The sequence below is a fragment of the Humulus lupulus genome, chromosome 3 (genome assembly GCF_963169125.1).
Source record: "Humulus lupulus chromosome 3, drHumLupu1.1, whole genome shotgun sequence".
In the NCBI taxonomy this organism is placed as follows: Eukaryota; Viridiplantae; Streptophyta; class Magnoliopsida; order Rosales; family Cannabaceae; genus Humulus; species Humulus lupulus.
In genome coordinates this window covers 214,267,934-214,280,307 of record NC_084795.1, presented here as the reverse complement: position 1 = coordinate 214,280,307, position 12,374 = coordinate 214,267,934, and positions in this window count along the sequence as shown.

The following is a 12,374-nucleotide window of genomic DNA, read 5'->3' as shown; positions in this document are numbered from 1 at the left end:
AACACATAGTGACCTATGTTGTCCCAGGCGCTTTACCAGGCCTTTGGTTCGCAGTCTTCACTGAGTGGGTGGATACAACACCCTAAGAGGGTCTCTCCCTAGCGGCCTACACTCAATGTGCTCAAACCCAATCCTGGCCCCTTGCCATACTCAGCTTCTTGCCTTTCTAAGCCTTCGCTGTTCCTGGACCTCGGCGTTCACGACCCTCCCCGTTCATTCATAAATATACATAATATTCAAAGATATTTAAACACATATTAAAAATAAACATTAGGGTCGCGCCCTACAATACAAACAATAGGGCCATGCCCTGCTCTATAGGACAACAGTTTTCTTACCTATGTCCCAAGCTGATAAGTCAATGCGATCTAGAGCATAGTCCCCTAATCGAGCCTCATTGAAAACCTAGTCACAGCGCATTCAGAATAACCATCCATCAAGAATTAAACCAATAAATAACTTCGAAATAATAATCTATCCTCCGGGACCTTGGATTCTACTAAACCGGGTAGTAAAATCCTTACCGAGCCTTAACATTTGGGTTCCCAAGCTAAAAACCCTCAAACAGCCATTATTTGTATTTGAACTGCAGCCCAGCCCCTTAAGGGCCACAGGGCGCTCAAGTCAGAGGCAAAATGCATCTCTTCTGAAGGACATGGGCTGCGACCCTCTAGACCCTGTGCCGTGGCGCCAGGGAAAATTAATGAGGCCTCTAAGCCTCTTTGTTCAAGCGGGCTGCGGCGCTGGAAGAACGGGGTCGCTGCTCGAGCCTCTAAACCCATAAACCAACCATTTTTCTCATGTTTTCTTGAATAAACAATTAATTCTCACTCTAAACACCAATTAAACCCATAATTAATCTTCGATTCCCTATCTATCCAGCCTAGGCATTGTAACCACTTAAAACAATTCCCTAATCCTCCCCAACACTCAAAAGCAAACCAAAACTCAACCCTCATACAAGCTTCCCATCCATGGAAGAATTCAATATAAAGACTAAGTTTAGGAGCTTACCTCAATACTAAATTCGACCATGATCCACTTTCCAACACAACAAGTTTCCAATTCTCAAAGTTCTAGCCTTAAATCCTCAAGCTTCTTCAACAAACTCCAAAACCCAAAGAGAGAGGGAGTGAGCCAAATGAGAGAAAGAAAGCTGAGATTTCTTGTTTCCTTCTAAGTCCCTCTAGAGTCTCAACATCCTAAACCATGTATATCCCTTGCTAAAAAGTCCAAAATACCCCTTAAGTCTATCTTAATCCTCAAGTGCCACCAAGGGCAATTTCATCATTTACCATGTCCCGCTAATTCCTCAAGTGTTCCTATAAATCCTCATTTAATCCCGACATGCCACAATAATTGCTACATTACTACATGTTACCCAGTAATTCTTGAACACGTATTATATTCCCAAAATACTCCTAGGCTCCTCTCGAGCCGGGTATTCAGCCCCATTGTGACTATTTAGCTAAACTGCTCCTAGGACCATCTCAGATCGTACATCACAAGTATATCACCACTCACTCATGGTCTCAATCACAACACACACATATATAACATTTATGCCCTCAATGGGCTAAAATTACAAATATGCCCCTAATAACCAGATGGGGCCCACATGCATATTTAATTCACCTAAACATGCATTTTTAATAACATAATCATTAAATTCACATATTAACATAATTAAATCAATTATTGCCCTCCTAGCACGCTAATCAAGGCCCTAAGCCTTAGTAGCGAATTTGGGGCGCTACAACTATCCCTTCCTTATAGAAATTTCGATCCTCGAAATTACCTGAATAACTCGGGATACCGATCCCGCATATCTGGCTCAAGTTCCCAAGTCGCCTCATAAATTTTGTTGTTCCTTCACAACACTTTCACTAAGGCGATGGCCTTGCTCCGCAAGAATTTATCCTTTCGGTCTAGAAACTAAACTGACTTCTCTTCGTATGAGAAATCCTGGTCCAACTACGAGTTCTCATAACTCAGCAAGTGCGTAGAACTTGATACATACTTCCGGAGCATGGATATGTGAAACACATTGTGAACCCCTGATAAAGCTGGAGGCATTGCCAATTTGTAAGCTACCTCTCCAACCCATTCCAAAATCTCAAAGGGGCCATCATTCCTAGGGCTCAACTTGCCCCTTACTCCAAACCGTTTCACTCCTCTCAAGGGAGAAACTTTGAGAAACACATGGCCCCTGACCTGAAACTCTACGCTCCTACGTCTCAAGTCTGAGTAACTCTTCAGCTGACTCTGGGAGGCGAGCATTCTAGATCTAATCTTCTCAATCACCTCATTGGTCCTCTGAACAACCTTAGAACCTAGACACCTCCTCTCACCCGTCTCGTCCCAATGGATGGGTGATCTGCACTTCCTCTCGTATAACATCTCATACGGAGCCACTCCGATAGTCGCATGACAAATATTATTGTATGAAAACTCAATCAAAGGGATATACTTACTCCAAGATCCCCCATAATCTAGCACGCAGGCTCGTAACATATCCTCTAGTATCTGAATCGTCCTTTCAAATTGTCCATCTATCTGAGGATGATACCCGATACTACTAAACCACAACTGTGTACCCATAGCCTTCTGTAGGCTCTCCCAAAACTTGAAGGTGACGGTGGGGTCCCTGTCCGATACTATCGACCTTGGAGCCCCATGTAGTCACACAATTTCTGTCACACACAATTAAGTCTACTGCTCCACAGTATAAGTTGTCTTAACAGGCAAAAAGTGGGATGACTTGGTGTATCTATCCACAATCACCCACACTAAATCATGATGTCCTATAGTCTTCGGTAATCCAACCACGAAGTCCATGGTGATATCCTCCCATTTTCACTTTGGAATCCTAGAGGCTCCGCCAACCCTACTGGCCTCTGATGTTCAACTTTACATGCTGACAAGTCAAACACTTGGCCACATAATCCACCACATCCCTCTTCATTCCCAGCCACCAATATAACATTCTAAAATCTTGGTACATCTTTGTCGTACCCAGATGTCGGAATTCATCGGAACGCAAATCCAACCTTTGTACCTCAATAAACCAATCTCTAAAATAGACAAATCTTCTAATAACACATCGGGAAACTCGCATACTAATCTAGTCTTATCCAGTCCAACCGAAAGAACTCTAGAAGTATCCAAAATGTTTGATAGGAATCCTATGCAACCCTCTTGCATTATTTCTCTAGCCTAAAGTGTCGAAATCATAGGTACTCGCGGTCCACTCACTATCCCCACGAATATAAAGGGTACCTCCCCTTCTGGTTAAAAGGTCACCATCCTGCGCTTGTAGTCAATCATCACCTCGTACTTCAATAACCAATTCATCCCTTGGATCATAACAAAGTCATCCATCTCTAACTCAATCAGGTCCACTGACAACTCTCTACTGTCTATCTCAACTGTCAATGCTTTAACCCATCTCCTAGAGACTACCAATTCCCCAGTAGGAAAAAATGTCCTAAATCCCCCAGCATACAGTTCACTAGGTCTACACAACTGATCTATCACTCTAGCCGATATAAATGAATGAGTGGCCCCTAAGTCAATCAATGCAGTAAAAGAAGAACCTACAGGAGAGATTGTTGCTCTGTTTCGGATCTTCCTTCATGGCTTGTGGGAAGTCCTTCCTCAAATGATTAATGCTCCCACAAGTAAAGCAGGCCCTGATTCTGCACTCTCCCTAATGTTATCGTCTGCACTGAGGACACACTGGGAAACTCCTGTAGTTGTCTCCCTTGCCGTGATAGCCACTAAAAGCACCCGATGCCCTCCTATCTGAGCCAAGAGGAAAAAAAGAGTCTAGGACCTTTCTCTTCTGCTCATTGGAACCACTACCCCAGCTAGATCCAATAAAAAGAGGCACCGTCCTCCAAGCATCGCGCCTAGCAGTGCCCTCTCTCCATATCTGATCCTCGGCCCCCTTAGCTGTAAGGGCCTTCTCCACTACCTATGCCTAGATGGTAGTTCCCGGATCCAGGGTTATCTTAACGTCACAGGTGATCATAACATTCAATACCTACACAAATCAGTCTCTTTGTGTCAGTAAGCACCAAATCCAGTGCAAACTTTGCTAACCAATTAAACTTCAAAGCATACTCAGTAACCGTCATCGAGTTTCGAGTCATGTTTGTAAACTCATCAACCTTCGTAGCTCGAATTGTGACACTATAATACTTCTCATTGAATATACACTACTACAAAAATTACATGTTAAGTCGGTTAAAAACTGACATCTGAATGTTCATAAGTCGGTTGGGAACTGACTTCCCATACAGTGACTTATGATGTAAAAACGTGGTAGGTCAGTTGGCGCCAAACCGACATCTGGTGTAAGACATGGTACGTCGGTGTCAAACCGACCTCTAGTGTAAGGCATGGTAGGTCAGTTGTACACCGACCTCTGGTGTAAAACATGATATGTCGGTTCACAGCCGACTTATGGTGTAGACATCTATTGTCAGTTTTAGTAGAACCGACTTATGGTGTTTTTTTCTTAAAAAGTGTATTACGCCCAAAACAAATCATGCTTTTTATACAAACAAACTAAAGAAAACAAAACATATATCACAATAATATAAAATACTAGAATTTGAACTACTAAGTATCCAAAATAACGAGTCTTAAGTTAATTACAAAATGACTCATATAAGCATTGTAAACTATAGTTGGACAACAAAGGTGTGTATATCTTCAAGAAAGTCTAAGTTAACATTGTAAGTATATCTCATTAAAAGTCTAAGTTAACAAAAGTGAGTGGACCTATGTAGTACTCATCAAATCCATGACGCATTGTGTCCATTCTTCACGTACTTCATTGATCTCATCCTTTGTGTAATAGTTCTTCCCGCCACACTAAAACAAAATTCATTGCATGAGTTGAATTAATATACTTAATCTTAAGGTAAAGCTAGAACTTTAATAATGAATATTTTCACTTATGTTACTAGTTAGCCATCGCATTGAAAATTCATTTGTCACAAAGTCCTTCATCATTCTCATTGGTTTCCCTAAAATTGGACTAAAATTCTACTGCATGTAGAAAATTCCCATAACAAATTTTTAGTGCTGTCATATTCCTATTAATACACTATATCTTTACTCAAATTTTGACAGAGCTTCCCTATACTAATCAAACAAGAACAATGCAAGCACAACATAATTTAAATATAAGAAAATAAAACATAATTCTAGATGAATTTGGGCAACATTTCCCTTGTAATAGTAACCTAACCATCTGTCAATAGAGAATCAAGCAATTCAAACAATACACAATAAGTTTCTTCCTTATATCTCCGCAGCACACAAATAAATTTCCCAGAAACTACTTCACTAAAACAAACAAGTTCTCAACCTTCCATTATCACCGCAACATACACTTTTAATCTCAGAACCTACTTCACTATGGATGAATATTTAAGATATTCAAACTCCTCTAACATTTTTAGAATAATATTTATAAAAACAATAAGAGAACATACGTACCTCTTGCAATTAACAACAATCAAGCAAATTAATTCACTTGGCAATGATCCTTGCTAATATTTCCACCCAAAACCTACAAAATTAAATTAATACCTTAAAGATTACTAGACAAATAAAAATTAAGGTCATTGGTGATTATAAATCAAAACAAAATTACATACACACACCAAAATTAAATAATAAATTGTAAAATTAATCAAAATAGAAATCTAAAACAAGGAGCTAGTAAGCCGAAACAACATATGGCTTACTATCATTCAATTTTTTTTATTTTATTTTTATTGCCCATTGTCTCTCTGGTCTAGTCCTATCAATCTTTATTCTCTATTCTACTATATCTATATTTACTTGACTCATCTATACAATTTAGTGAACATATATGTATTTGTATTATGGCATTGTGTGGACCACAAATTAATATGGTTATCTCTTCTATTAACTGCCTTATTATTATTATTATTATTATTATTATTAATAAAAACACAAATAAAATAAAAAGGAGAGGGTTATCCATGTCTTAAAAGATGGACTCTTACACTGGTCCCACGAACAAGGAAAAGAAAAGGTTAAAAGGAGGAATTAATTTATTAATCATGTAATTATATAATAAAACACTGATTGTGACACTACGTATATAAATATTATATATATATATATACATGGGGCATGAGTCATAGAAGAAACAAAGTTTGTCATTAATTAAATAGTACCACATTGTATATATATATATATTTGTACATGTCATGCATATATATATTCACATTCTCCTAATTACACCGCTTAACTCTACTCAAACAAACTTTAATCTCATGTGAAACACCAATACGTATGATTATACAAGATCAGAGTAAAAACTAAATCAAATAAATGAGATTCTACAAGATCATTAATATCATCTTAGGGACAACCGATTAGTTTTGGATTCTCTGAACACTGTCTACCCTGCTGGTTTTGGAGGAAGGAAGGCCAATTTGTTAGCCACGCAAGATGTCACCCCGCCCATCTCTCTCTCTCTCTTTCTAATATGTATAATATATATATATGTATGTATATATATTATGTATGTATGAGTGTTGTTTCCTTCTTCTTGTTCTTACTTTAACCATTCAAATCCTGTGTTTCTGCTATTTATAGATGCGAAATGGAGACTCGTGAAAGAGCATATATACTAGTAATACTACTGATTATAAAGTTTCAATGCTTATAATTAATTAATTATAACTTGAACATAAAGCTATATCATGACTTAACATGCATGTAAACAAATGTACCAAAGCATCCATAAGATATATCCATATATATATATTCATTTTGCAACATAGCTTTATTCTTTTTCAATATGCACCACTCCATCGTACTGTACTACCAAATTTGATGGTCTTTTGAGATAATGTCAGTATGAATTTTTTTACCTGGTGAAACATTATTGCTACAACTATTATCATATCACAACGAATCCAATGAAAAAACATTTCTTTTTTATAAGCAGCCAAATTAAGTTAGTCAACTCAGCTAATGGAATGGTCAAAATACTTTAAGAAAATGGGTGTTAAAGTCTATAATTGTTTATCCATTTGCCAATTGGCATGTGATTAATTGGAATACATTAATAATGGAAGGTTCAGCCATATCCAAGCTAAATTATGCCACTTTTTGTATTGACAGATGTAGAGTGTGATGAATCTATCTTATGCTCATTCAGGTTCTGAAATATGCTAGTTAAAAGAAAATAAAAATCAATGCAAGTGAATACTCATTTCATAAGAAAATTTTACTCACATGATCAAATTGCTTGCCACTCAAAAACTGCATATTGATGAAACCTCATATCCCTCTCAGAAGTATGGTCCAAGTAGCATTGTTTAAGAGGCCATATCCTAAAGAGTAAAGATGCAGCCATCAGAAGTTAGTTTCCAAACAAATCTGATCGATCCAGCCATGAGCAGGTTGAAGAGTGCTAACAGGCCTGGGAGGACCAAACCTACAAGTGTGGCGAAATACTGGAATAACTTGTATCCTTATCACATATGACACTAGTGTTGACAGAAAAAGAAAACAAAATAATTGTTTAGAAGGACATAATCACCATTATCAGCAGACAGAGCATGCAAATGTTGGCCTATTGATGCTTCTGTTCTTGCATTTTGTTAGTTCAAAATTCATAAAACAATGCACTCCACTTAACAGAAGGTACAAAATCACTCCAGCAATCCAAACCGATATTACAAACTTCTCGTGGAGATTAAGCATGATCTCGTTCTAACACAGAAATATGAATCAATCTGAAAAATAGATTCATCACACTCTACATCTGTTACAGATGAGTCTTACATGATGCATGATCTAAAGCAAGAAAGAACAAAACAGCTTAAAATGTATAGTTCACATTAAAAACAATAATGCATGAAGAGACCCAATACTAATGCTTGTAGTTTCCTCTTGGAATATACCTAAGCACAAGAGAAACCCATAAAAAACAATAAACAATATATATATATAGTTATACACAGATTAAAGACCAAATCAGACTCCTGGGAAGAAAACAAACCCCAGAAATTCAGAAATCCGGCCTCGTAACAGTCACACTCAAACATTTAAATATATAAATATATATGTCTATAAAACATTCAGAGTGAAACTGAGAATGAAAATCATCCTCATTCCTCAGAATAAGAGGTGCCCATGCAAATATGATAATTTTCTTTTTCGCAATAAATACTCTAAAATGTCATTCAGTAATTGTATCAAACATTTTAAGAGCATGATGGTGAGAAAAAAAAAATGATGATGATGATGATGAATAAACAAATCAACCATCATACCGATACAAATCAACCATCGGTCAGGCTCAGCTCCCAGAAATGAAGCTCGTGCTGTCCTGATAATTACAATAGTTGACGGCGGCACTCGGAGTCGGCGGGTATGACGGCAAAAAGGATTGTCGACAGAATAGAGATGATGGCATGGAGGAGTGAGGAGGAGCGTTGTTGTCTCCTATTATTACCATATACTTGCCGAACGGTATGCGGAATGAAGAAGACGAGAAGAAAAAAAATTTGCGGGTGTACAGTGAGTATGCGCGGGATACTCAATTTTATTTGTGTTTTTTTTCCACCCTAATTTTAACATGGTATGTCTCCAATAGCAACTGACATATGATGTAGCATCATAAGTCATTTCTAGAACCGACTTATGCTATTAAAACTACAAATATATAATTTTAACATAGTAAGTCAGTCCATTAGCAATCGACCTATGATGCAGCATGATATGTCTATTCTAGAACTGACTTATGATGTTAAAATTAAAAAATATATAACTTTAATATGTTGATATTTTATTTTAAAATTATAAATCTCCAACTTATTTAGTTTATTTTTTTTCTAATATTTATAAATATGCTATTTATAAATTAAAATATTTTCTTATTAAAAACTAAATTAATTTTTTTTAATTTCAAATAATTAATTAATTAATATTTCAAAAATTATAATATATGTAATATTAATAAGTATATATTTTTTATACTTATGGCATTCACAAATCAATTATATATATGTATTGTTTGATAAAGTAATACATTTTAAAATTCAAACAATACAAAAACAAATTAGACTATCTTTAACAATATATTTTTATAATAACATGATAGGTCAGTCCATAGAACCGACCTACCATGTCACATGAAAAGTCAGTTCCCACACAACCGACTTACCATGTCATTTAAGAAAATATTAATTAAATACATTAAAATATTTATAAAGTTTTTTCATTTTAAATTATAAATACTATTCAATTAAAATATTTTTTCATTATAAAATATAATTATTTTTTATATTATAAATAATTGATTAATTTGATTCATCTATTAATATTTCAAAACATTATAATGTAGATAAATAAATATAAATTTTTTATATTTATTTCATACACTACTAAATAAATTATTGTATTTTAAAATTCAAATAATGTAAAATAAATAAAAATGTGACATGATAAGTCAGTTCATATAGTACCGACCTACCATGTTAGAAATGTAGGACATAGTAAGTCGGTCCGCACAGAACTGACCTACAATGATTAACATGGCATGTCAGTTTTGCAGGAACCGACTTACTATGACATCTTCAAGCATGGGAGGTCAGTTCAATGTGAACCGACCTACCATGCTTACCTTTATTATACATGATAGGTCGGTTATGTGTAAACCGACTTATGAACATGTGGTAAGTCAGTTTAAGTAGAACCGACTTCTCATGGCCGATGACTGATTTCCAGATTGTAGTAGTGATATTCCTGAACTCTTCCCAAGTCATGACTGTAATATTCCTTCTCTGAGACACAACATCCCACTAGATACAGGCATCCTCTCTCAACATGCAGTTGGCGTAGGCTACTCTCTCATTCCCTTCCACCCTCATGAAATCCAGGATGGAAGAAATCATGTTCATCCACTGCGCTGCCTGCAGTGGGTTTGGGCCACCCTCGAAGGTGGGAGGATGCTGCTATCTGAACCTCTCATACAAACGTTCCCATCTATTTTGCCACAGTAGGCTAGGCTGGAACTGGTGCCACGGTTTGTGGAACCTATAACCCAATGCATTGAGGAGGGGCGTCTTGCCTCAACTATCGAAGCTCTTCTTCAGTTCGATGGAGTGTGGCTTCCATCACAACAAATAAATGTTGCCAATTCAGTGGGGCAGGTGGAGGGTTCTGACCTTGGTTGTCATCCTCGACCCTATTTCCGTGGAGTATGATTGATCGCCGAGGCATTACTGCAATCAATGATGCTGCACATCAGGCACGATAACAACATCCAAAACCACCTCCCAATTTCATCAACCAATCACAACCAGCAATTCCACAAGTCACACACAACATAAAACAATCAAGGGGCCATGCCTTAACATCATGCATATATAATAACATATTTATCATGCTCAGTCTATATATCCAGGTTAAAAGGGCACTTAAACAAGTAATTGAGCATATAATTCATTAATTACCAACCAACCATGAGTCAAGCTTCTCACTAGCAGCGAGCGTACATGTTCGGTCGATCTTCAGGAACCATAAACCTTTTCACACTTTGATACCAAGTTGTAACGCCCTACTTCCTTATAGTCATTACTATGTGAGTTAAAATGTGCCACTAGCTCGCTAATTGAGGTTTTAGGTAAAAAGTGTGACTAAACTGAAATAAAACTCGTTTAACAACATTAATTATAAAATTTGGACATTCATTGAAATTATAGAAAGTTATATAGTTGGGATCCCAAAAATATTTTTTAGAAAATTGTATTACAATTCAAAATATACACAGAGTCGACCTAGGCAACAAAACAACCATTACAATACATTTTCCCAAAAATAATTCTGGTTGTGGTAGCCAGGTAGGCCGAACATGTACCCGTCGCTCCACGCTCTCTATACACATGGTTGGTCGACCTTTCCTTTGCCCTTACCTGCACCATAGACCACCTGTGAGCCAAAGCCCAGCAAGAAAACTCAACATATAACATATAACATAACATTCAACAGTATATAGCAATGTAGCCAACGGGCTAAAAACATAGCGGCCTATGCCATTCCAGGCACTTTACTAGGCTCTGGTTTCGCGGTCTTCACCGAACGGGTGCATACAGCACCCTAAGAGGGTCTTCCCTAACGGTATGCACTCATCGTGCTCAAATCTGATCCTGGCCCCTTGTCGTACACGACTTCTTGTCGTTCTTGCCCTTCATCGTCCTGACCCTCACAATTCATTCATAAATATACATAATATTCACAGATATTTAAACGCATATTAAACATAAACATTAAATATGCACCCTTCAATACAAACAATAGGGCCATGCCCTGCTCTACATTTACAACAGTTTTCTTACCTATGTCCCGAACTGATAAGTCAATGCGATCCCGATCACAGTCCCCTAATCCAAGCCTCATTGAAAACTTAGTCACAACGCATTAATAATAAGCATTCATCAAGCCTTAAAGCAATAAATAACTTTGGAATAATAATCTAACCTTCAGGACCATAGATTCTACTAAACCAAGTAGTACAATCCTTCTCGAGCCTTAACATCTGGGTTCCCGAGCTAAAAACCCTCAAATAGCCATTATTTGCACTTAAGACAAGGCCCAACACCTTAAGGTTCGTGGTGCGCACAAGTTAGAGGAAAAATGCCTATCTGTGAAAGGATGCGGGCCGCGGCGCTCTAGACCCTACGCCGCGACACCTTGGCGAATTTCTGAGGCCCCTAGGTCTCTTCATTCAAGCGGGTCATGGCGCCTAAATAACAGGGTCGCAGCTCGAGCCTCTAAACCGAGAATTCCCTAATCCTCACCCACACTCAAAATTAAACCAAAACTCAACCCTCATGTAAGCTTCCCATCCATGCCAGAATTCAATAGAAAGATTAAGCTTAGGAGCTTACCTTTATACTAAATTCGACCCTGAGCCACTTCCTAGCACATCAAACTTCCAATTCTCAAAGTTCTAGTCTTGAATCCTCAAGTTTCTTCAACAAACCTCAAAACCCAAAGGGAGAGGGAGTGAGCCGAATGAGAGAAAGAGAGTTGAGATTTCTTATTTCCTTCCTTTGTGTTTCCTTCTAAGTCCCTCTAGAGTCTCAGCATCCTAAACCATGTAGATCCCTTGGCAAAAAGTCCAAAATACCCCTTAAGTCAATCTTAATCCTCAAGCTCCACCAAGGGAAATTTCGTCATTTTCCATGTCCTGCTAATTCCTCGAGTGTTCCTATAAATCCACATTTAATCCGGACATGTCTTAGTACTTTCAACATTACTACTTGTTACTCGGTAATTCTTGAACACATTATATTCCCAAAATACCCCTA